This window comes from Mytilus trossulus, chromosome 7 (genome assembly GCF_036588685.1).
Source record: "Mytilus trossulus isolate FHL-02 chromosome 7, PNRI_Mtr1.1.1.hap1, whole genome shotgun sequence".
Classification (NCBI taxonomy): domain Eukaryota; kingdom Metazoa; phylum Mollusca; class Bivalvia; order Mytilida; family Mytilidae; genus Mytilus; species Mytilus trossulus.
In genome coordinates this window covers 28,563,085-28,586,601 of record NC_086379.1, presented here as the reverse complement: position 1 = coordinate 28,586,601, position 23,517 = coordinate 28,563,085, and the positions used below count along the sequence as shown (strand labels likewise).

The 23,517-nt window shown below is 31.5% G+C and overlaps 1 protein-coding gene across 7 annotated transcripts in view; it reads left to right on the top strand.

The window, feature by feature from the left end:
• Positions 1-23,517, top strand: part of LOC134724881 (uncharacterized) — a 98,884-nt gene that overhangs the window by 13,159 nt on the left and 62,208 nt on the right. For 2 of the 7 annotated variants that reach the window (XM_063588191.1, XM_063588200.1), the window contains exons 1-2: positions 6,877-7,016; positions 10,703-10,748. The exons of 1 other annotated variant lie outside the window; for it this stretch is intronic. The gene's annotated coding sequence lies outside the window, so the exon portion shown is untranslated. Of the gene's footprint in view, positions 1-6,876; positions 7,017-10,702; positions 10,749-17,445; positions 17,591-23,517 lie in introns of those variants that run through there. 4 more of the 7 variants (XM_063588201.1, XM_063588202.1, XM_063588193.1 and 1 more) reach the window with 4 other exon arrangements.

The window sequence follows — 23,517 nt, the reverse complement described above, 5'->3', positions numbered from 1 at the left end:
ACAGTAAAATGCAAAAAAAAAAAACCAGCATTAAAAGGCAAAAACTCCAAACAGGAGTCATCAGACAATTTCCTTCATTCTTATTTTCAGATTTTGTCTTGTTGATTATTTTTGCTTATTCAAGTTTCTATCTATCTTTTATGATTTTAATATAGAAGACAAAATGCAAAAAAATGGTAACAATCATCATCAAAGGGCAATAACTCTTATATTGAGTAGACATTTCTTAGTTCTTAAATGGTAACAATCATAATCAAAGGGCAATAACTCTTATATGGAGTAGACATTTCTTAGTTCTTATATCTGAAGTGTGAATATATGCTAATTATGAGATTGTTTAACATATAAACAAACCCTTCTTTTGACAAAGTTTCTCCATATGTTTATACTTGCAATATAATTATATATCAAGTCATCAAGTCATCAAGTTCATTTCATACGTAAGTTTATAGGGAATACAATTGATTTCTACAGATGTCTAGACATAGTTGTAACCTTTAGTTCTGTAGTAAAATAGTGGTAATAAGATTATTTGTGGTGTATAATTAAGTTGTCAGAAATAGAATCTTGATATATCTACGTACCTGTTAATTAGTTCCAGTTGTTAGAATCCTCCAAGACACCTGAAGGTCACATTGTGCATTGGAGGTCGCTCAAGTAGCAATGTGAGCATTTTCTTATAATATATATTATTGCATAGCAATACAATATTTCCATACCGTAGCCAGGGAGGTTCAGGGGGTTCGGACAAACCCCCCCTTGAAAACAAATAAGCACTGTTAAAGTCAATGTTCTGTTCGAATTGTGACTGTTAAAGTTGAGTTTGTGAGTCCAACCCTTGGAAATTCCTGGCTTCGGGCCTGATTTCCCACAGATAGTAACCAAAAGTAAGCGTACAATAAATTCTAATATTGCCCTAGTGCAATAAATCATCAAAAATAATGATGGTACCAACGACAAAATCTTTGTTTAAACCAATTTTTACTTTCAAATATTTATTTATTGTATAGCAATATTTTTGTTGCTATACAATAAAAGGGTTATTGCATGAATATTGGGGAATATTGTCCCTCATAGAACATATATTGCACTTGCAAGCACATGCAATATAAAATTCTACTCGGGGACAATATTCCCCAATATTCATGCAATAACCCTATTTTATTATACCCTACCCGTAGAGTGTTTTTGTAACATTTTTCACTGGACACAAAGACTTCGTATATGGTCATCAGCTTGACAATGATATTAACATTTTTGGCTTTTCAGATACATGTATATCAGACAACTGCTTCCTGTTTATAAGTAAATTATACTTTGAACAATTTTCTGTAACTACTGATTAAAAGTCTTCCTATTTGGTCTGCAGCTTCACAGTCATGAGTTATAAGATGTATGCTCTTTAAAAGATGAAAGACACCTTATATAGGATTATTCCTGTTTTCTCTTTCTTTCAATTTTTAGATTTATTCATAAGTGAATGAATACTCAATTTTTGTCACACTGTTCCCTTAAACTATTACACAATATGACTTCATATTTGGTCAGCAACTTACCAGTGATAACTTTAACACTCTTAGAGTGTTTTTGTAACACTTTTCACTGGACACAAAGACTTCATATATGGTCATCATTTTTTTTCATAAATAAGGCCATATATATAAATATACCACATCTTCTTTTTTATATTAGTTGTAATGTGTTTGGACATCTACTTGGTATGTCATGTTTTCATAAACTTAAACTTGTTTTTTCTTGAGAAGAAAAAACATTTTATTTTAAGTGGTTTTTTTCTTAATAAGAGAAAACATTTTATTTTCATACACCAAAATCTTTCAAATATCTCTTATAATACAAATAGTTTGGAAAGAAATACTGTGGATTCATTTATATTTGATGGGAACCAATGTTCACAGATTTCCTGGGTACAGTGATTTGTTAAAACTTAAACTTTGTGGTTCACAAAATTTAATTTTTAACGAATCTCAAATTTTCTAAAGAAATGCATGCTGACTTTGTAAAAACCATGAAATTAATAATATTCCACGAATATGCATTTTTTTTTTTTAATCCATAAGAATTGGTACCCAAGAAAATAAATGAATCCACTTTGGAAGAACATTTAATGATTTGTTATAATAATATATCTTTATTTGCAAAACATACAAAAACCAATTTTGGTTGTGGCAAATACATTGACAAACAAACATAATGAAACATAATGAAAACTCTACAATATTTTTGAAATTTGATAAAAACAGTTACTGTTCTCCTTTCCTCAGTTCTAATGACTCTTTAATAAAAGAAACAACTGCTTTTACATCATTTGGTGTTGATGGATTAAGTATTATCACGAGTTTATCAGTAAAATTAAGTGTATTAAAATTTACATATTTTTGTATATAATGTTTTAGAAAGATTTCTCTTATATTTTTATTTATTTTACAGTTGAAGAAAAAATGAAATTCATCCAAACTATGAAAATTGAGCTTTATACTGTTTAAAGTACCCTCTGACCTTATCTATTCCTCACATCTGCTTTGATTTCTTATGCCATTTGTTGATATGATTATAAATAATGAACCTACTCAATTATATATCTATGGGTATATCAAATTACTGAATATTCAATTTCTTTACTATTCCTCAATTTGCATAGATCATAACCTAACTGAAAGGTTATTGTAAATACCAAATCTCAATCAAAATATTATTTATGGATCATATAATGATTCTGACAGAGAGAAAAACAGAGCATGCCAATAAAAATAATCAAATAAATTGTTATAATAGCAAATGGTTATTAATATTTAGTAATAAATTCCTGAGATAAAGAATTTATCATGTATTTGTTACCAGAAGTGATATTACCCAGATTGCATCAAGACAGAGAAGTGTTGGAATGTTATAGAGGTATCTGTCTCTGGGAAATGTTTTGATTACCTACTTAGGACATATTCATCTTGTCACCAAGCTTAATCAGATTTTTGTATAAGGATTATTTTTATGTTTTTCGGTCTATGCATTTGTTAGTATGTTTGTTTGTCTCTTCATCTGTCTGTTTGTTCATCTTTCTGTTTGATCGTCCATCTGTCCTGCTACAAAGTAGTTTTTAGCTCACCTGTCCCGAAGGGACAAGTGAGCTTATGCCATCAATTGGCGTCCGTCGTCGTCCGTCGTCTGTCGTCGTAAACTATTTCAAGAATCTTCTCCTCTGAAACTACTGGGCCAAATACTTTCAAACTTTAACTGAATGTTCCTTAGGGTATCTAATTTATAAATTGTATCCGAAGTTATGATCTATCAACAAAACATGGTCGCCATTGCTAAAAATAGAACATAGGGGTCAAATGCAGTTTTTGGCTTATAACTCAAAAACCAAAGCATTTAGAGCAAATCTGACAAGGGGTAATATTGTTTATCAGGTCAAGATCTATCTGCCCTGAAATTTTAAGATGAATCAGACAACCCGTTGTTGGGTTGCTGCCCTTGAATTGGTAATTTTAAGGAAATTTTGCTGTTTTTGGTTATTATCTTGAATATTATTATAGATAGAGATAAACTGTAAACAGGAATAATGTTCAGCAAAGTAAGATTTACAAATAAGTCAACATGACGGAAATGGTCAGTTGACCCCTTTAGGAGTTATTGCCCTTTATAGTCAATTTTTAACCATTTTTCGTAAATCTTAGTAATCTTTTACAAAAATCTTCTCCTCTGAAACTACTGGGCCAAATACTTCTAAACTTTAACTGAATGTTCCTTAGGGTAGCTAGTTTGTAAATTGTATCCGAAGTTGTGATCTATCAACAAACATGGTCGCCATTGCTAAAAATAGAACATAGGGGTCAAATGCAGTTTTTGGCTTATAACTCAAAAACCAAAGCATTTTGAGCAAATCTGACATGGGATAATATTGTTTATCAGGTCAAGATCTATCTGCCCTGAAATTTTCAGATGAATCAGACAACCTGTTGTTGGGTTGCTGCCCCTGAATTGATAATTTTAAGGAAATTTTGCTGTTTTTGTTTATTTTCTTGAATATAATTATAGATAGAAATAAACTGTAAACAGCAATAATGTTCAGCAAGGTAAGATCTTCAATTAAGTCAATTTGACCAAAATTGTCAATTGACCCCTTAAGGAGTTATTGCCCTTTAAAGACTTTTTTCACAATTTGTTCATCATGTTGACTTACTTTAAAAAATCTTCTCCTTTGAAACTGCTGTATCAATTTCAGCCAAACTTAGGCTAAATGAGTTTCAGAGTATCTTAGTATAAATTTTATATTTTATTTCCTTGTATGTTAAGAAACATAGCTCTTATGGCTAAAATAGAACATAGGAGAAAATGATTATTTTTTTTGGCTTTTGAAGAAAATAGGACGATCAATAAAACATTTAAATAAATTGAAAAGCCAAAATAATCAGTGATGAGAGATTTAACCAAAAGAATTAAGGTGAGCGATTCAGGCTCTCTTGAGAGCCTCTTGTTTATGAAGTTGAAGTGCAATCAACTTAAATATTAGTTCAGATGATCCCTACGGTATGATCTTTCTAATTTTAATGCCAATTTCTGGGTCCATTGAACACAGAAAATGATAAAACAGGTGGGGCATCCTTGTACTATGGACACATTCTTGTTTAAAAGAATAGCATGGTACTCACAGACCATAAACTACTTGAGAAGTTAGTACTTACTCTTGACATAAAAAGAAAAGAAATTGAATTTTAAGGTTGTGAAATATAAGCTTTTATATAAATTTGTATTAAATGCTTTTGGAAAATGAAATAGGAAAAAAGTGTTGCCATGTTTTGTTTTGCTTATATAGAAAAAAATGTATACTGGACCTGAGACTACTAAAACACAGTGTTATAGTAGTCTCAGACTGGACCTTCCTTTATAAAAAACATGTATCTTCGGTAATAACTCCGCTTAGAAAGCAGAGTTTGAAATTTTCTGAATCAGTCTAGCAAATAGTTTTTGTTTAATTACTATTGTTGTCTCTTAGACACATTCCTGTTTTCCATTCTCAATTTGGCTTCATAGGCAGATTTAGGGGGGAGCCCCCCTCCCCCTAGAAAAAGTTCTGGATCCACCACTGCGCTTGATGCAGAATCTATTCTGATCTGATGACCTTGATCAATGGTGAACTATACTCATTAAATCTGCACTGATTAATATATAAACCGTATTTCAGACTATGAGAACTAATTGTTCGTTTGATGTGTTTTATTCGTGTAAGCAAGAATTGATTATGAGGAAATTTGTTAAAATCTTGTAATTGAGTTATACTGAGAATTCATGATTGATTTAAGATCAAAGAAAGTTCTTATTATCAAATCTCCATGGTATTGTATCTGCTTTATCAGAAGTTTTATTTGTAAGACATTATAATTAATTATCTTTTAAATTCACAAGGCCAGTGGGAGTTTTTTAAGGAATTTCATCTATTGGACCAGTCCTGACTCAGCTGCTTGGTAGCCCATAAACAAGACAAATTCTTTAAAAACAGGCCTGAGTACTTCAAATTTCCTTTTTAGGATATTTTTTCAACCATAAACAATATGTTAACCCAATTTGGTTTAATAATGCCTCAAGGGAAATGAAGAAGTCCTGTCCACTGGTGCCACTAGGCTAATATATGATTATACTTCCAGAAGACATATTTGGAACTGCATGTGTAACATTTTTACCAAACTTGGGTTGATATTGGTCAAATGGGGTAAACAAAAGATTTTGAAGGCATTAGGCTAAATGTTAAAGTCACAGCTAAAAATGAAAGAATACAATTAAACAAAATTTGGTTCCTGAATAATATCTTATGAACTGTTTCTAGTCAAAATTTTTAAGTCAACTATATGAGATCTTAACCAATCATTGATGAATAATGTACTTTGGGATGAAAAAGACTCATTTATTTTTGAAATATAAGCTTTTTGAAGCCTCTTGTTTAAGTCAAGAAGTAGGAAACTGTGTTGTTCTTTATTGTCATATGCAGTTTATTTCTAAATTGCTAGGATTTATCTCCCTTTGAGCAATAAAATAAATTTGGCTCTCTGAAAGAGAAAGACAGAACTGCTAAGGAATGTATGCAGGCAGTCTGTAATCTTTATTTTGGACAAGAACATGTTAATCTGATGTGGATATAGGATCAACCTGTGGAACTGTAAAAAAAATTAAACAAAATCTGAGACAAGGTGTTGAAATTCTGAAACTTACATACACAGGTGCAAAATATAAAGTAAAGGTTAATATCCAGTCTTATAACTAGTATTTCTCACTTTCAAGCATCTTGTTAAACTGACAATAAAGTTGAAAGGAATAGACACATTTTAATAACAGGTATGATATGATGTTCAATTTTTTCCGTATGTACTGAAGTGAAAACAGGTGAAAGAAAGAAAATTGATTTTATTTGAATTTGTAAACTTTTGTTGATAAATAAATAAGTGAATTGGATTTTTTAAAAGATTTTACAATTTTGATTCATACAGTTGACATATTCAGAGCTGAATTCATGTTTAAATAATCTTTAACTAACAAATTGATAACAAATAAAATTTCTTTCCAAATGTAAAGTTTAGTTGGTGCAAATATTAATAGTCACTTGAGATTGTAAAATTTGAAATACATCCAGATTTTAATAATCATTTTCATAAAGGATCCAAAAATAAGTGCAATAAGTTGTTACACAAATAATTCAATGGGAAAAGAGAGACCAAACATATCGGAGGGGGAGAGAACCGGAATATTAAATGGAACATGTTATATTACATCAACTGACAGTACACAGCAGGCTCTCCCATGCGAGATTATGTCATAACAATTAGTTAATTATAGAACATTCTCTAGGTGGAAATTGATACCAACAATCATACATGTTGGCACATTCTCGACATGCTTTTTATGTCATGTGTGCATTATAGCCAGTACATGTATTACATAGAACATTTGTGTAGACTATAGGAGTAGTTTTTTTTATTTCGGAACTTATACTACCACCAAATAATGTAGTGAGTATTAAATTTACTTACTTTAAAACTTTTTGAAATTGCAAATTAAGATAATGGAAGTATGCTTTGATCTTGTAGTAAACTTATTTATTGGGATAAATAAATCAAAATGTATAGCTCTAAAATTGAAATTTATGAAACTGTTTCAGTATAAAAGTTAATTAATCATTACATCTTTTTTATTTTGAAAATTTGAAAATTAACATTGTTTAACAATGCAGTCATAAATAAGAAGAAGCAAAGATGGTTTGGCATATTTTTTTACAGTGTTGCTTAAGATTTGTTTCTCTCTTGAGACAAGTATTAACTAATAGGTATACATAGGTAGCTTTAGATTTGTGAATATTTCAAGTTTTATTGATACACTAATTTGTAGTGCATAACAAATAAATATTTTTTCCCATTTACCATCTTTCAAATAAAAAATCATACTCATTCAATGGAATCATTAATTAGAAAAATACTACATGCTCATAATAGTGTTTAAAGTTATGAAATATAAGCTTAAAATAAGATATCCAAATAAGAGTGATTAACTTTTGAAGCAAGACTAAATGTTTCTTCTTGTGCTGTTTGTGACATTACTGTAGGAAGACCTATAAAGTACCACTTGTCTTGAATATGCATGAAATATTTGCCACTGGACTTTAAGCAACTAACAATCAATCAATGAAGTACCACAACTGATATGAGAATGTAAGAATTACTTGATTTCATAAAGTACCTTAAGCTTGGTTTTCAGCCCCATTAATGGGCATTATGTTTTTTAGTCTCTGCATATGTTCGTTCATTCTTTCATTCGTCCGTTTGTTCATTTATTTGTCCATTCATCCATTTATCCATCTGTCGATCTCACTTCAGATTAAATTTTTTGGTGAAAGTAGTTTTGTATGAAGTTGAAGTCCATTATCAACTTGAGACTTATTACACATGTTCTCTTTAATAGATCTTTTAAATTTAATGCCAAGTTAGAGTTTTCACACTCCACTGAACATAGAAAATGATAGTGCAAGTGGGGCATCTGTGTACTTCAGACACCTTCTTGTTTTATATATTTTTTTACTGCATAACTCTTTACCTGTACTGTTTTTTTAATGTTTGTTCTTTTATGTACCATTTGTCCACTGATCAGTATTGAAAATATTGTAGCAGTTCTATAAAAAAAAATCAAGTTAAACCCTGCCACATACCGTATCAATGTGCCTGTCCCAGGTTATATACTTTATCAATCTTTTTTCATGTCTTGAAGGTTCTTTTTTTGTTTTGTTTTTTAAGAAATTGGGTAATATTGATGACATTTGTTTGATAGCTTCTGCTTCTGTTATTTGCAAATTAAAAAAAAGGTTATTATTTAAAGCTTGAGTTGCTTTTAGATATAAAAATAAAAGATGTTGGATGATTGTCAACTCTTGTCAAGAAACCAAATGACAAAGAAGTTAACAAGGTCCCTGTACAGTTTGTAAAATTGAGCAAAATCGATATCACATGGTCAGCTGTAAAAGACCCTTAAATGACAAATGTAAAACAATTCAAATGAGAAAACTTGCAGCCTGTTTCAGATGAGGTGGATGTAAAAAGTTGTCAAAGGTACCAGGATTATAATTTAGTATGCCAGACTCGCGTTTTGTCTACATAAGATTCATCAGTGACGCTCATATCAAAATATTTATAAAGCCAAACAAGTACAATGTAAGCAATTACATGTATAGGCAGTTGTACATCCTTCAACAATGAATATGAGATAGATTCAAAAGATTTAAGAAATTGCAGGCAACAATACAGCCTCCAGCAATGAGACAAGCCTGTAATAAAAAAGCCCTAAAATATGAATTGATTCACTGTATTAATGACATTATTGTAAAAAGAAATAAAAAATGAGAGATGCTGATTGACAAATTAAATATAATACAGTTTTTGTTGATATAAAAAGAAAGATAACTCTGTGTTTACTTAAAATATTTTCATTCATGTAACTCTGAGGCAGACAGATCAAGAAAATACTAAATTGTATAAGGAAAGTATAGGGGATTTAATAAGTAGACGCTCATGTTAACCGTAAATAGGCTGATTGCAATTGATTATTAAATGTTATTCCTTAATTTAGCAAAACAAATGATAAATTTTAACATTGTTTTAAAAATATTTTATACTTGAATACAATTTCTGTTATATTTGTGGACAAAAATAAAGGAGCCTTTTAAACATTACTATAGATCCTTCAGTAAAATAGTAGCATCTAAGCATACTACTGTGGATTCATTAATATTCATTGGATACCAATTTTCGTGGTTACAGGGAAACAATGAATCTAAATGTTCCACGAAATGCAAATTTTCTAAAGAAATGCATGTGAACTTTGTCAAAACCACAAATTTAAATACCCACGAATATGCAAGTTTTCCTCTATCCACGAAAATTGGTAGCCACGAAAATAAATGAATCCACAGTAACTGAATATATATACATGAGGAAAAATTATGACATAATGACGGTATCGGATACTCTTATTAAGTCTTGCTGTAATAAAATAAAAAAAAAAAATGTCCCCTGAGCCCCAACATGTAGCTAGGGATAAAAAATACTGTGCTTGCATTTGATCTTGTGAGTGCTATTGTGTCTGCATTATTGTCTGATTGTTTTTATTTATGATAAGTGTATTAGTGCAAATAATGTCTCGACAGTTAAAACAATCAGTGCCAAATAATCAACTATTTTTACCGAATTTCTGTCTGGGTAATGCTAATTATACTGCAAATTGTACCTACATTACTTGTCAAATTCATATGAATCAATGGTTTAAATCAGCAAAGTCTCAAACAAGTCTAAAAATAAGTGTTTATCAACTATTTTTGTGATATTGAAGTTATATCGATGGAAATTATATGAAATATATTGCTTTGTTAGTATTTTCAACTTATAACTTCTTGTCAGATTTTTATGAAATTTCTATCTCAGATTTATGCTATGAAGTTTGAGGTCCAGTTGAATATTCAGCACTGATAAAATACTTATAAGGAAGTTATAACCCTCATAGAAATTATGTGAAAATTTTATAAAACAACATTTGTGTTGTCAGATTTTTATGAAAACAAAATTTTATCAGAGTTATTGCCCTTTAACAAATAAAATATGTGCTGAAGCATTGTATATTAAAACCTTAAAAAAGAAGATATTCCTTGTTATTATTAAAGATGACTCAAGTATGATGTAATGAAACTCTCTCTCTGTCAAAATTGTGTTATAAGCAGTTATATTGCTATACATAGTTTAAACCTGGACATGAGTTGTCTATGAAAAAAGGAGCTTTACATGTTTAAAGTAAAAAATTCTGTAAATTCAGAAATTATTCATGCATTTATTATTGATTTTTGAATAATTTTGATTATATATATATACCTGTTAAATTTATTACAATAATAAAATCATCGCAATAATTTCTGAATTTAAAGTAATCTATAATGAGAAAACAGACAAAAACATTGACTTAAACATGCAGAGAATAGCTGGTTGAAAATCTGAAAGTTTGATAATACATTTTCTTTCCAGTTGCTGCATGTAACAGTTGGTTACCGGTATCTTCCAAGAAAATTAAAACAAACATTAAATTAACTTGTCTATTGAACAGAGTATACAGTAAAAGACCCAATTCAGGCTTTGATTTATATTGTTGATACTTTATTTTTCAGATATATGTTTTTATAAAGATGTAGTGACAGAAACAAAATAGAAATGGTAAGTAATACTGGAACATATATAAAAGTGTTTTATAGCTGACTATGCAGTATGGGCTTTGCTCATTGTTGAAGGCGGTATGGTAACCTATAGTTGTTGATGTCTGTGTCATTTTGGTCTTTTGTGAATAGTTGTCTCATTGGTAATCATACCACATCTTCTTTTTTATATTTATTGGTTAATGTTTTATGTATCACAGGCTTGTGGACACGGAAGCTGTCAGTTCAAACTTAGCATATATATCACAGGCTTGTCAACACTGAAGCTGTCAGTTCAAACTTCAAAGCATATATATCACAGTGGATTTTGCTGCAAATTTTATTAACCAGGATAGCCAGTTTTTCTGCCCCAGGCCAATGGTTCTCTCAGAACACTCTGGCTTCCTCCATCATTAAAACCTGGCTGCCCCAAAATAGCAAATTGCACTGGAAGAAGCAATAAACACCAAATATAAAAGCAACCAATCATTATTCTTAATAAAATGTGATTATCAATGGGAAGCCTGCTCTCAAGAGCCTTTTTGAATTAGTTAAAAATTTTCATTGAAAAAGACTTGAATATTTGTGCTTGTATGCTAAAACTGATAATATAAAGGGGAAAAGATTGAGAAATGAAAATTGACGTTTAGCTTATGTCACATGTTCATGTGCCTGTCGCAAAAATCAGGAATATCTTCAGTGGTTGTCTTTTGTCATTTCGGGGAAATTTGGCGTGAATGGCGGATGGTTGATTGTTTCATACCTTTCAAATCTCTGGACATTTTTTAACTTGACGTATTGCATGAACAAATGTCAATTATTTAAGACATTGTTTTATCCTCAATATGTCGAGGTTTTTTTTATGTTGTTAGGTTGCTGTGTCATTGATGTATTCCCAAATTTCATCTTTGCATAAATTCTATATAAAGAAAAAATAAGTTTAGGTAATTAACAGGATGACAATTGACTAACTTTCTAGAAAAATAAAAGAAATGATAAAAATTTGTGGCCAATTACTGATCTGTCAATGCTGATTTAAAAAAAAAACTTGCTGTTGTCAGTTTTCTCCCATTTTGCATGAAATATACACTATATTCGAATTATAACATTTTATATGAAATATACATTTTACATGAAATATACATTTTACATGAAGTATACATTTTACATGAAATATACATTTTACATGAAATTTACATTTTACATGAAATATACATTTTACATGAAACATACATAAAAATATAGATTTACACGAAATATACATTTTACATGAAATATACACTTAGAACTGCTGAATCATGTTTTATATTAGGTTTTAACCATGTAACATGAAGTGCAAATCTGGCTATGAGTATAGTGATTGTTAAATGGACCCACTTCCACACAATACCTTCATATTTTCTTGCAGATGTGCACCTCACAATGTGTATGCATTTAAATAAATTCAAAAGGGGCCCATATTAAATATTTAGAGGTGTCTTTGAAAAAGTGTAGACAATTAGGTCAGCCTTTTCATGCTTGAATTTTTAAATCAGCAGTTTTCATAAAGGGTCCATGACATAGTTGAAAATTATGATTGACTAGACCAGGATATTTATAAATTATTGCTTGATACTCAGATTTTTAGTTTAGAGTGACACAGGCAGAAGGTTTGGGTTGCCGACAGACCCCTGGCAGATATGTTAGTTTTATTTTGAGTGGGAGTTATTACATGAACATTATATTTTAAAGGATTAGCTAATGTTTGGTGATAAAAAAAATCCAAAAATGGACCCTCAACATGCCATAATTTCCTTATCATTTGTAGAATGTCAAATACATTAATTTAGATATCTTTATAAAACACATCTAATACATTAATTTAGATATCTTTATAAAACACATCTAATACCTTGAGTTATTTATACTTATCAAACTTTCTCACAGTTCTATAGTTGGCACATCATCTGTTATATTGATAGGTGTATATGATTCTTTCTCTCAACTTTCACCTTTCTTCTGTTTAAGATAAGTAATGAATTAATCATATTTTCATCAAATCATCAAATTTCTGATTAAACCCATGCCTCAGTTCACCTTCTATAGTTCACCATGAAAGAGAACATGGTGATTTGTGCATTGTGCAAAATGATAAATCAATTTACTCTCAATAAATGCATTCCCAATCTCTTCTACATAGGACACATTCCAATAGAAACAGAAATTTATTGTGCCTGGAGATATTCGTCTGCTGCAGTTAACTACCTTAGCAACAAACGTCTGCCAAATTACTGTTTACAATTGACTTGAAAGATTGCCTCATGAAATCCATAATTATTACTCCATCATCTTTTACCTAGATAACAATTTCTTTGCATTTTGGAAAAAATGCATATCTAAGTAGTAGAATTGTATAACTTATAAGTACTTTTTGTCTGCTTGGTGCTTACATTCCTAAAATTCTCTTTTAGTTTTATTTGTTGGAGGGGGTCATTTCATTATTCTGACACACTTACTATCCAGCAAAGACAATATGACATGGATGTGAATAATTATATTCACCATGTGACCGTCGACAATGAGCATGTCCCATACAGTAAGCTATGATAATCTGGGTAGACAAAATGTGGCCAGGAATTTCCAAGGGGGGTGGGGGGGGGATGGTGTTTCGTTGGACTCACAAACTCGACTAAACAGTCGCCATTCGAACAGAACATTTACTTTAACAGTGCTTATTTGTTTTCAAGGGGGGGTTCGGACGAAATTACATTCGGAAGACCCCCCTGGCTAAGGGTATGATATAACAAGAATAAGTTTTATGGCAGACAGAAACAAAGGACATCCATTGAATTTCAGACTTGACGTTTGGCAATGTTCTCACAGTTACTGTTTATCAATCCAGTACACCTCAAACATATTTGCCATTTATAAATCTGACTTAAGCAATGAACCCTGACAATCTGGTTAATTTAACCAAAAAAAATATGAGACTAATTAAAATGTCTGGAAAAGATGAAAAATCAGTACACATATGGAAATACTACCATTTTTTTTTTTAACAAAACAAAACTTTGGGTTATGCCCCTTACCTTACAAGTATGGTATGTTTTCTGTATTGATGTATTAATTTCTCAAGTTTATAGTCAGAATATTTTTCATATTTAGACACATGGTTATCTGTTTTTTATTCTCCTTTAATATGGAAGCTGATTACAATTTGTACAGCTGGTTTGCATATTATTTTAGAAGGAAAATAGAGCAATGTAATTTTTATATGAATTTACATGTATTTTGCTAAACATTACATGCTGCATAAGAGTTTTGATATGCCAACTCTTAGGGCAGCAATCTCCAGTAGAGAGTTACACATAAAATCCTCCCCAGTGGCAGATCCAGCCATTTTAAAAAGGGGGGGTCCCAACCCAGAGTAAAGGGAGGGGGGGTTCCAACTATATGCTCCCATTCAAATGCATTGATCATCCATAAAAGGGGGGTTCAAACCCCCAGACCCCCCCCCCCCCCCCTAGATCTTCCAATCCTCCCTGAATACTCTTTTCTGATTTTTATACCCAAACCCAGATGACCCCACTGAAGGCAAGCAACAAGGTTTGTGAGTGAAGTTTATTGTACTGTACTTTATATATTCGTATGTTGTCTGCTCTTTGATCGGGTTGTTGTCTCTTTGACATGTTCCCAATTTCCATTCTCAATTTTATTATTTATAAGTATGTTGATTGAAACTAAGCACATTAAGTTATCTTGACCACAGAACATATGAAAGCTGGATTTTTTCACTTTATGTCAACAGTTTGCAATTTTGAAATTTTATATTACTGTGGATTCATTTAATTAAATTATAAGAAATAACATGTAATATTTTTTCTGTTTATACTGTTAAATAACCTGCTACGCGCGTTTTGCAGTGAGCACCAAATTTTTTATGTTATTTCTTCATAGACAGAAAAAATGTTACAGTCATTCCTTCATTAATAATACTTTGTCAGTCAAAAAATCTAGGGCACACTTTGAAATTTTGAGGATTTGTGTTAAATTCAATTATGTTGGCCACCTAGATGTTTCGTTAAAATTCATTGTTTTGTCGGTGCTTAATTTGTGTTTTCAAACTTTCATACAACATGGGTGTCAACAAGGTACAGAATTCGTAGAACATTGATAGCGCTATATAATTTGGATGTTTTGAGTGCAATTCTGGAATAATGTCAAGTACTGAAAAAGTACAGCACATATGGGACTTCTCACTGGCACTATTGTAGTAAAAGATTTCAAATTGAACTATCAACACATTATTTCTCATCCAGTATGCAAGATTCTGTTGTGTAACATACTTTATTAATTGTGTTTACATTTAACTTCTAAGTATGCTTTGAACATTTCTTGTTTGACAATCAAAAACTGTGTAGGGTGATGTATAGAGAAGTACTTTATACTTGAAAAAGAATACCATAAAGCTGAAACCTGAGGGTGGCCGGGATAGGAGGGATCCTGATCCCGAAATCCCGAATGTGAGGCTTGAAAAACATGAAATCCCGAAACCCCTGGCTTAAAATCCCGAAATCCCGAAATCCCTGGCTTAAAATCACGAAATCCTGTGGTCCTGAAAATTGGAATAAAGATTCCCAGATCCCGAAAGGGACAATCTCGAAATCCTGTGCTTAAAAACACCCGATCCAGGAGTCCCAATAAAGATCCTATCCCCTCTCAAACCTGTTTCTGGATGCCAGATTTTCATCATGTGTAATAGACTCATTGATGGCTTTGCACTGTTTTCTGCTCTTTTGTTGGGTTGCTGTGACTGTCTCTTTGATGCATTCCCCATTTCCATCTCAATTTACCACTTTATTGGAGATATTTATTTCCCATCAGGTCATCTGTCTGTTTGTGTAGTTCTGGTTAAAGTTTTGGTTTAAGGAAATTTACCATGCAGTTTTAGTCACATCAACTTGAATTGTTACTAGTACCCTTGTTCATTAATTACATATGAAACTTGTATGAACTTTTAAAAAATGTGCCAAATTAGGGTTTTTTCCAAGATTTCGTATTTTCACTGAATATTGAAATGTCTTTGTATGAGCCAATATAGTGTTCTAAGGACACATATTGTTTGTTTTTATTTTGTAATGAAAAAAAAGGTTGAATCTTGGTGCATAAACAATAATTGATGAACTGGTTGGTATTTGACATCAATCAACTCCCTACTGTTTATGACTGACTGAACCAAGGAACCTCTGTTATTAGATCATATTGCACCCCAAACATTGCCTACCTATGGTATACAATATTGGTGTATTGTGCAAGATGACTGTGTTGATAACAGACTTCTCAGTTCAAAGTAAAAATTAGAAGCATAAGGTTGATTGACAACAATGTTAAGGATAATTCGCCTTCATCAAATAGCATAAGGTTTTTGTTTTGCAACATGTGGCCACTATGAGCTCTAACTATAGGTTTGCGTTAATTTTGTACTTCTTCAGGCTATACATTCATTTCTTATTTTAATATATATATTTAAGTTAACCAGGGTACATTAATTTTTTATGCCCCATCTACAATAGTAGAGAGGCATAATGTTTTCTGGTCTGTGAGTCTGTTCGTTAGTTCTTCCGGCTTCAGGTTTAAGGTTTTAGTCAAGGTAGTTTTTGATGAAGATTAAGTCCAATCAACTTGAAACTTAGTACATATGTTCCCTATGATATGATCTTTCTAATTTTAATTCTAAATTAGAGTTATACCCCAATTTCACCTTCCACGGAACATTATAAGAAAACGATAGTGTGAGTTGAGCATCCTTGCAATGGGGACACGTTCTTATTTGTTTTGTGTTATCCTTTATATATTTATGTGCATTTGACAGTTTGTGCTTTGTCTTGATACATATCTGATCTAAACAGGAATTTAACTGACCATCCTGTGGGTATTTTATTTTATGAATTCTAATTCCAAATACCACTGGACACATGCAGCTGATAATCAAATTTATTGCTATTATTGTGGATTTCATTTTATTTTTGTTTGAGGGAGGGGGGGACCAATTTTCATGTTCATTGAAGTGCAAATTCATCCCTCCCCTCCCCCTCCTCCCCCTGTTTCATTGAGTATGAAGAAAAATACCAGGTTGGCAATTCATGCTATAAAGAACCTAGAGTTTTGCTTGTCACTTTTAACATAAGCTCTTAAATTCATACTTTATTTGGCCTTGTAAATTGTTTGTTCTTTTTATTCAAGCAGCACTGATGAGTCTTTTGTAGACAAAATGTAATGTCTGGCGTACACAATTTCAATCCTATGATAATTTTATTAAAAGGATTAGACAGAGATTCATTTTTTGAATGTTCCAAAACTGTCCAAAAACCTGATTAAATATACTACTAGTATCAGTTCAGAGATAAAAAAAACTAGAATATATGTGATCAAAAGATACACATATATACAAATGTAGGTTTGTAAAGTTTTATTTCACATTATGATTCATCGGTTTGGTTACCCCCAGAGTAGAGAATATTTGTTTTCAATGAGTGTATATTTCCAAACAATTCAGAAATCAGAAGAAGAAGAGAAAATTCACAAAATTCTTTAAATAATAAATTCCAGCTTTCCCCATTTTATATTAATCATTAAGTAGTTAATTCACAAGTGACCTTAATTAACCCAAATCTAACAACATAGAAATGGCATGTGTTGTATGGTTCATTTGTTAAAGAAAGTGTCAGGTTTCCCTGCCTTATCATCATCAACATAGAGCTTGGCTGTAATGGTGTAAAACGGCTACCTGAAGAAAAACTCTGGGGATATAATCATTCTGCACCCACAATTCTTTCAATTTAAAGCATCGGAAAAGTTTTTGAAAGTGAAAGTTGAACTACTGCGGTAAGTAGTTTATTTTTTATTTTTTAATTGATGTGTTTTGACATGGTTTAATTGACTTTTTGGTAAGAAAGGTGGAAAGTTGTGTACATAAGATATAGACAATGATGAGAAAACCATGTTGAAGGTTTCATCTCGTATGTATAAACACATTGATATATAGAATTTTTTTTTCTAAAGGCAGGAAATCTTATTAGTAATATGGAAGGGCTTGTTATGTGTGTTCTTACTGAATGTTGTGTAATGAAAGAACAGATACTCTTACAATTATCATTTTGTTTACTTTCCCTATACTTATACTTTTACAACATACAAACTTGTAACACTGGGATGATATAGAGTGGTCTGTTGAAATGGATGTTTGTGCCCTACCATAGTGCAATAAAAAGTAGGGGGTGGGGCATTAAATTTTATTATGCATTTGCAGTTTCATCTCTCACTCTGTTTATAGCCTTGAAATTAGGAAATGTATTTTGCTTATATTATTTATGTAGTTCCTGATATATGACTAAGGCGATGATTCTGCAATTATAATTGAATTTTAGGTTTTCGATCAAGTAATTTTTGCCTAGTTTCATTTTATTTGAAGATTTTATTAAAACCATAAAATATATATTAGTTTTGTCTATGAAATAGCTCAATATTTCTAAATGCTAAGTTATGAAAATGAAAATAAGAGGGTTCTGATACTCCATACCTTCAATCAATTAGGGGGCTGAACCAGCTATTTTTAAAACAGGGTTCCAACTATATGTCCCCATTGAAATGCATTGATTGTTGAGAAAAACGGACAGGGGGGGGGGGGGGGGGGGGGCTTGGTCTAACCCCTAGAACCCAGCCACTGCAATTCATTTTAAAATTGTTGAACTGTTTAAGGGACAACTGAATATATGTAGGATGAACAAATACTTTTTGCTATGACAGAGTTTGTAACTTATGTCTGTGTTGTAAGTAGTCAAACTGAAGGTTCCATTTATTTTGCTTTTAACTATGGCTGAGTCCACAAAGCCTTTGCAGATTTTCACACTATGTTGAGAACTACTTAAAGCTAGCAGTGTTTCATTGAGACTACTATTATATAACTCTACAGTTATGCCACTTGATATTATGCCATATTTTTTAATCGCAAATGTCTCAGTTTGTCTGTCATTTAGGTCTTCTTAATTCCATCTTCTGCTTTCATTAGAATTCAATTAGCCATCTAATCCATATCTTATACATGTATAACTGCATTTTACATTGGGAATTTTACAAAAGTCTACACTCTAAAGTGCACATGCAGCACAATATAAAGGAGACTTATTGTTATTTTCTGTGTCATTTGGTTTCTTGTGAAGAGTTGTCTCATTGACATACCACATCTTCTTTTTTATACATTTGTATATATTGTGTTTTTTTTAAAAATAAACTTTTTTTTTTTTTTAAAACTATTGATAAGAAATTCATTCAAATTTTGAATGATCATCCCCAAATAAAGTCATTGTGCAATTATTTTGTGCTCCTGCCACTTAAGACAAAGAGAGTGTTATGTGTTACATCTACCTTCCATCTGTCTGTCCAAATTTTGTTTCAGCACTCAAACTTTAAATTGCTCATCAAAATTTTATAAAACTCAGAACCAAAACTTGCAGACAAAGTTCAAATTAGTGCAGCAAAATCACTTACTGTTCTAGAGTTATGTCCCTTTATAACTTGGAAATTGCAAAGCTTGAGTTGGGGCATTCGTATCATCAAACACATTCTTCTTGTATTATATTATTGAATTGAATTATTTTTCACTTAGCAAATTATGGACTTTGCTTTTGTTTTACATATTGCTTCTGACATGCACAAGTAGATCACCTGACATACTTGATAGTCTGAAGTGCTTGGAGTCTCCAGCTAACATGCTGACAGTTGTCACAATGATAAATATAACTATAAATCTATGAATATTTGAATAATTCACATTTTAGAGTCAGCTGTAATCATAATGACGCCAACTTCAGACCGCAAATTTTTATGAACTCTTATTTGCTTGTACGATTCTTGACTTCCATTTTCTTGCTTTTTTGGGACTCATGTTAGAAAAAATTTAGGTTTACCAATTGGCATAGGAAAACATGTTTGCTACAACTATCCTTTTTATATGCCAATTTACGGGATGCCCATGTACAGGACATCTTATGGTACACTGTTATGGTCCATTTGTCCATCTGTCATCAACATATCTGATAGTTACTCAAAAATGCTCAACCTATTTTCATGAAACTTTGTAAAATTGTTTTTGTCAATTGATGAAAGCTTCCTTTCAATTTTTATAAATTTTCGATTATTTTTTCAAGTTTTGGGGTTTTATTCGTTATAAAAGGGTGTTTTTCTAGTTTCAGACAAATTAGCTCAAAAATATTCTTTAAATAAGAGGTTTCTAATACTGCATACCCTCAATCAATGCGGGTCCGATCCAGTCATTTTTAAAAGGGTGTTACAACGGTTTATTAGTATGGCATTCATTATCACTGAACTAGTATATATTTGTTAAGGGGCCAGCTGAAGGACGCCTCCGGTTGCTGGAATATCTCGCTACATTGAAGATTGGTTGGGTTGTTGTCTGTTTGACACATTCCCCATTTCCATTCTCAATTTTATTTAAAAAAGTTTAGGGTGTATTATGTGCTCATTGGTGCAGCTGTTAATTTTCTCGATGTTCTGAAATCTTGTGGCATTCTTTTTAGGTGCTTCACAACCTCATTTCACTTTGAGTTATAAAATGTAATTATAATTTGGCATACAAAATTTCAAAAAAGATCAACACTAAACGAACATTTGAACTCTGGTGGATAGTTTTCTCATTTGCAAGCATACAACTCCTCCTTATCATCTGTTAGCCTATTATAGGGCAGATGAATGGACAGACCAGAAAACATAATCCCCCTCACTTTTGTAGGCAGGGTATAGAAATTTGTTAGATATATCTGTATATCAAGAAATGAAAGATGGTACTTAAGATCTCATGATAAATGCAACCTAGGAATGGGATGGTATGAATGATGTTTTTTTTTAAGCTCATTTGGCTAAAGATGATAGATTTTGATTTTATCATTGGTGCTTTTAGTAAATCTGTTGATTAAGTTCAAAAAATGAAATTACGTTCAAAATAAGCCAGTTGCTATCCTCATTTACGATATACATACTAGATTTACTTCATTATAGAGTACTTCAATGAAATGAGACTGGGGCATACTGATTGCAGCAACATTGGAAAGGGATGGAGGGGCCAAAATTGTTAAAAAGTTGTGATCAGATCAATTGAAGGGACGCCACAAATGATTAGTGACAGTAAATGATATTTGGTACTTAAGTATTCAATTCTATTCTATTAGTATAATCAAAATCAAATCAAATAATTTTATTGCCATATAAACCAAAAACATGATCTGTGGAAAACATAACATATATACAAAAATACACAATACAATATTAAAATACAAAATGTATCAGTTCAAATTATTGTTTTGGGTCTCCCGTCCTCAGTTCTAATGACTGTCTTATAAAGGAAACTGTATTTTTAATTTGATTGTGAGATGTGGGGTTTAGTATTATTTTAAGTTTAAGCATGTCATCTTTAACAGTATCTTTCCACTCTGAATTGGTTTTCATTAAGTCGAAATATTCATTTCTATAAAAGTTATATTTAGGGCATTTGAGAAAGAAGTGTTTTTCATCCTCTATCTCATTACAGAATTTGCAATATCTCAGATCTCTAGGGATCTTAAGATGTCTACAGTGACACATTCCATTATTCATCTTTGAACAGTGCTTTTTTTAACCTAATTTGCATAGTTTAAATGTTTTCAAGGTTTATAGTGAACAACAGATGACAGTTCAATGATAATTTATATTCACCTTAATAATCTTTGGCAAATATCATTTATAGGACCATTATTTTGGCCCGCACCTCAGTCATTGTTCATTAAAATCAAAAATTTTGCAGTTACATGAAGTGTTGCCATTTGAAATTATTTATTAAAATTACACCCAGATGAGAAATATCTCTGTATCATTCAATATTTACTTAGTCAATTTATTTGATTCGTCACCCTACCTTAATATAACTTTCTTCGACCATATTTTGAAAGGGCTCACTTTATAAAATATAAAACCTGCATTTTAAATCACTTTTGCTTTTTATGGCCCCGCAATGAAGTTGTCTGTGCCAGATAGTTTTACCCTTGTCCGAAATTTTGAAATTCCAAAATTCTGAAATTCCGTAATTCTGTCATTCCCTCATTCCGCAACAAACCATTATACAAAGTTTTTTTCTAAACGCCTTCAGATATTGGGCTGATTTTTGGTATGTAAGTAACTCATGATGAGTTACAGATCAAGTTTAAGTTTCGTTTCACTGCTAATTTCTGCCAAAATTAGGGGCTCTGGACTATGTTAAATTAAAAAAAATCCCAGTTATACAGACTTTTTTTCTATTTTCGCCTCCAGATTTTGAGCTGATTTTTGATATGTTAGACCACCATCATGTTTGTGTCCACATGTGATTATATTGAAATTGCAGATTTTTCAACTTTTTGAGATGGGGCCATTCGTGTCGCTTTGACACATCTAGTTTCAAATACTCAAAATACGAAACAGGTCTTTAAATTTTTGACTTCTTAGTAATTTTTAGATTCTAAGTCAGTCTTAGACATGGTAAAGTGGATGTTACTAGCAGAAGAAACCTACGTCAGCATAAAAGCATCATTATCATCAATATATATACACACAACTACCTGCTCAGCTGTTCATCAAAATTTTGGATCTTTGCCTCACTTTACTGAAATAATAAAAAAATATAGGGAGCATCTCCAAAATAATACAACTTGATAATTAAGAACAGTTTTAAGTTTGCTTGTAGTTTTTATGTACCATGTTAACATAATTACAAGTTCATATTGGCATGTTAGTGCGTCTGTTACAAGAAATACTCGTTGAAGCGGATTTCTTCTTGAATATTTGTAGAGAATTCATGAAGTCGTGATATAATATTCTTAGAGAAGTGTGGCATAGTTGGGATATATCCAGTTATGTAACTCTCTGATGAAGTAGTTTGATTTAGACAATATGTCCTGGCGTCCTGACATCAACCTTTTTTCTTAACAATTTCAGAATAAATAAGTTGTGTGCAGATAATAGTTTAATAGGACTAAAATGTCTTTAATGCAACATGAGCATTTGTCATATCTATGGTTTAAGCATTTTAAAAGCTCTTATACTCTGAAACCACTTGACCAATTTCAACCAAACTTTGGCTGAATGGTCATTAGAGTTATTAAATTATTTTTTTTTAGCTCAACTGGCCCAAAGGGCGTCTGTTGTTGTCCGGCGTTTGTAAACTTTTACCAAAATCTTCTCCTCTGAAACTACTGAGCCAAATTTAACCAAACTTAGCCACAATCATCATTGGGGTAACTAGTTTAAAAATTGTGTCCGCTGACCCGGCACACCTACCAAAATGGCCGCCACGGCTAAAAATAGAACATAGGGCTAAAATGCACTTTTTGGCTTATAACTCAAAAACCAAAGCATTTAGAGCAAATCTGACGAGGGGTAGAAGTGTTTATCAGGTCAAGATCTATCTGCCCTGCAATTTTGAGATGAATCAGACAACCTGTTGTTAGGTTGCTGCCCCTGAATTGGTAATTTTAAGGAAATTTTGCTGTTTTTGGTTATTATCTTGAATATTATTACAGATAAAGATTAACTGTAAACAGCAAAAATGTTCAGCAAATTAAGATTTACAAATAAGTCAACATTACCAAAATGGTCAATGACCCCCTAAGGAGTTATTGCCCTTTATAGTAAATTTTTAACCATTTTTCGTAAATCTTAGTAATCTTTTAGAAAAATCTTCTTCTCTGAACTACTTGGACAAATTGAACCAAACTTGGCCACAATGA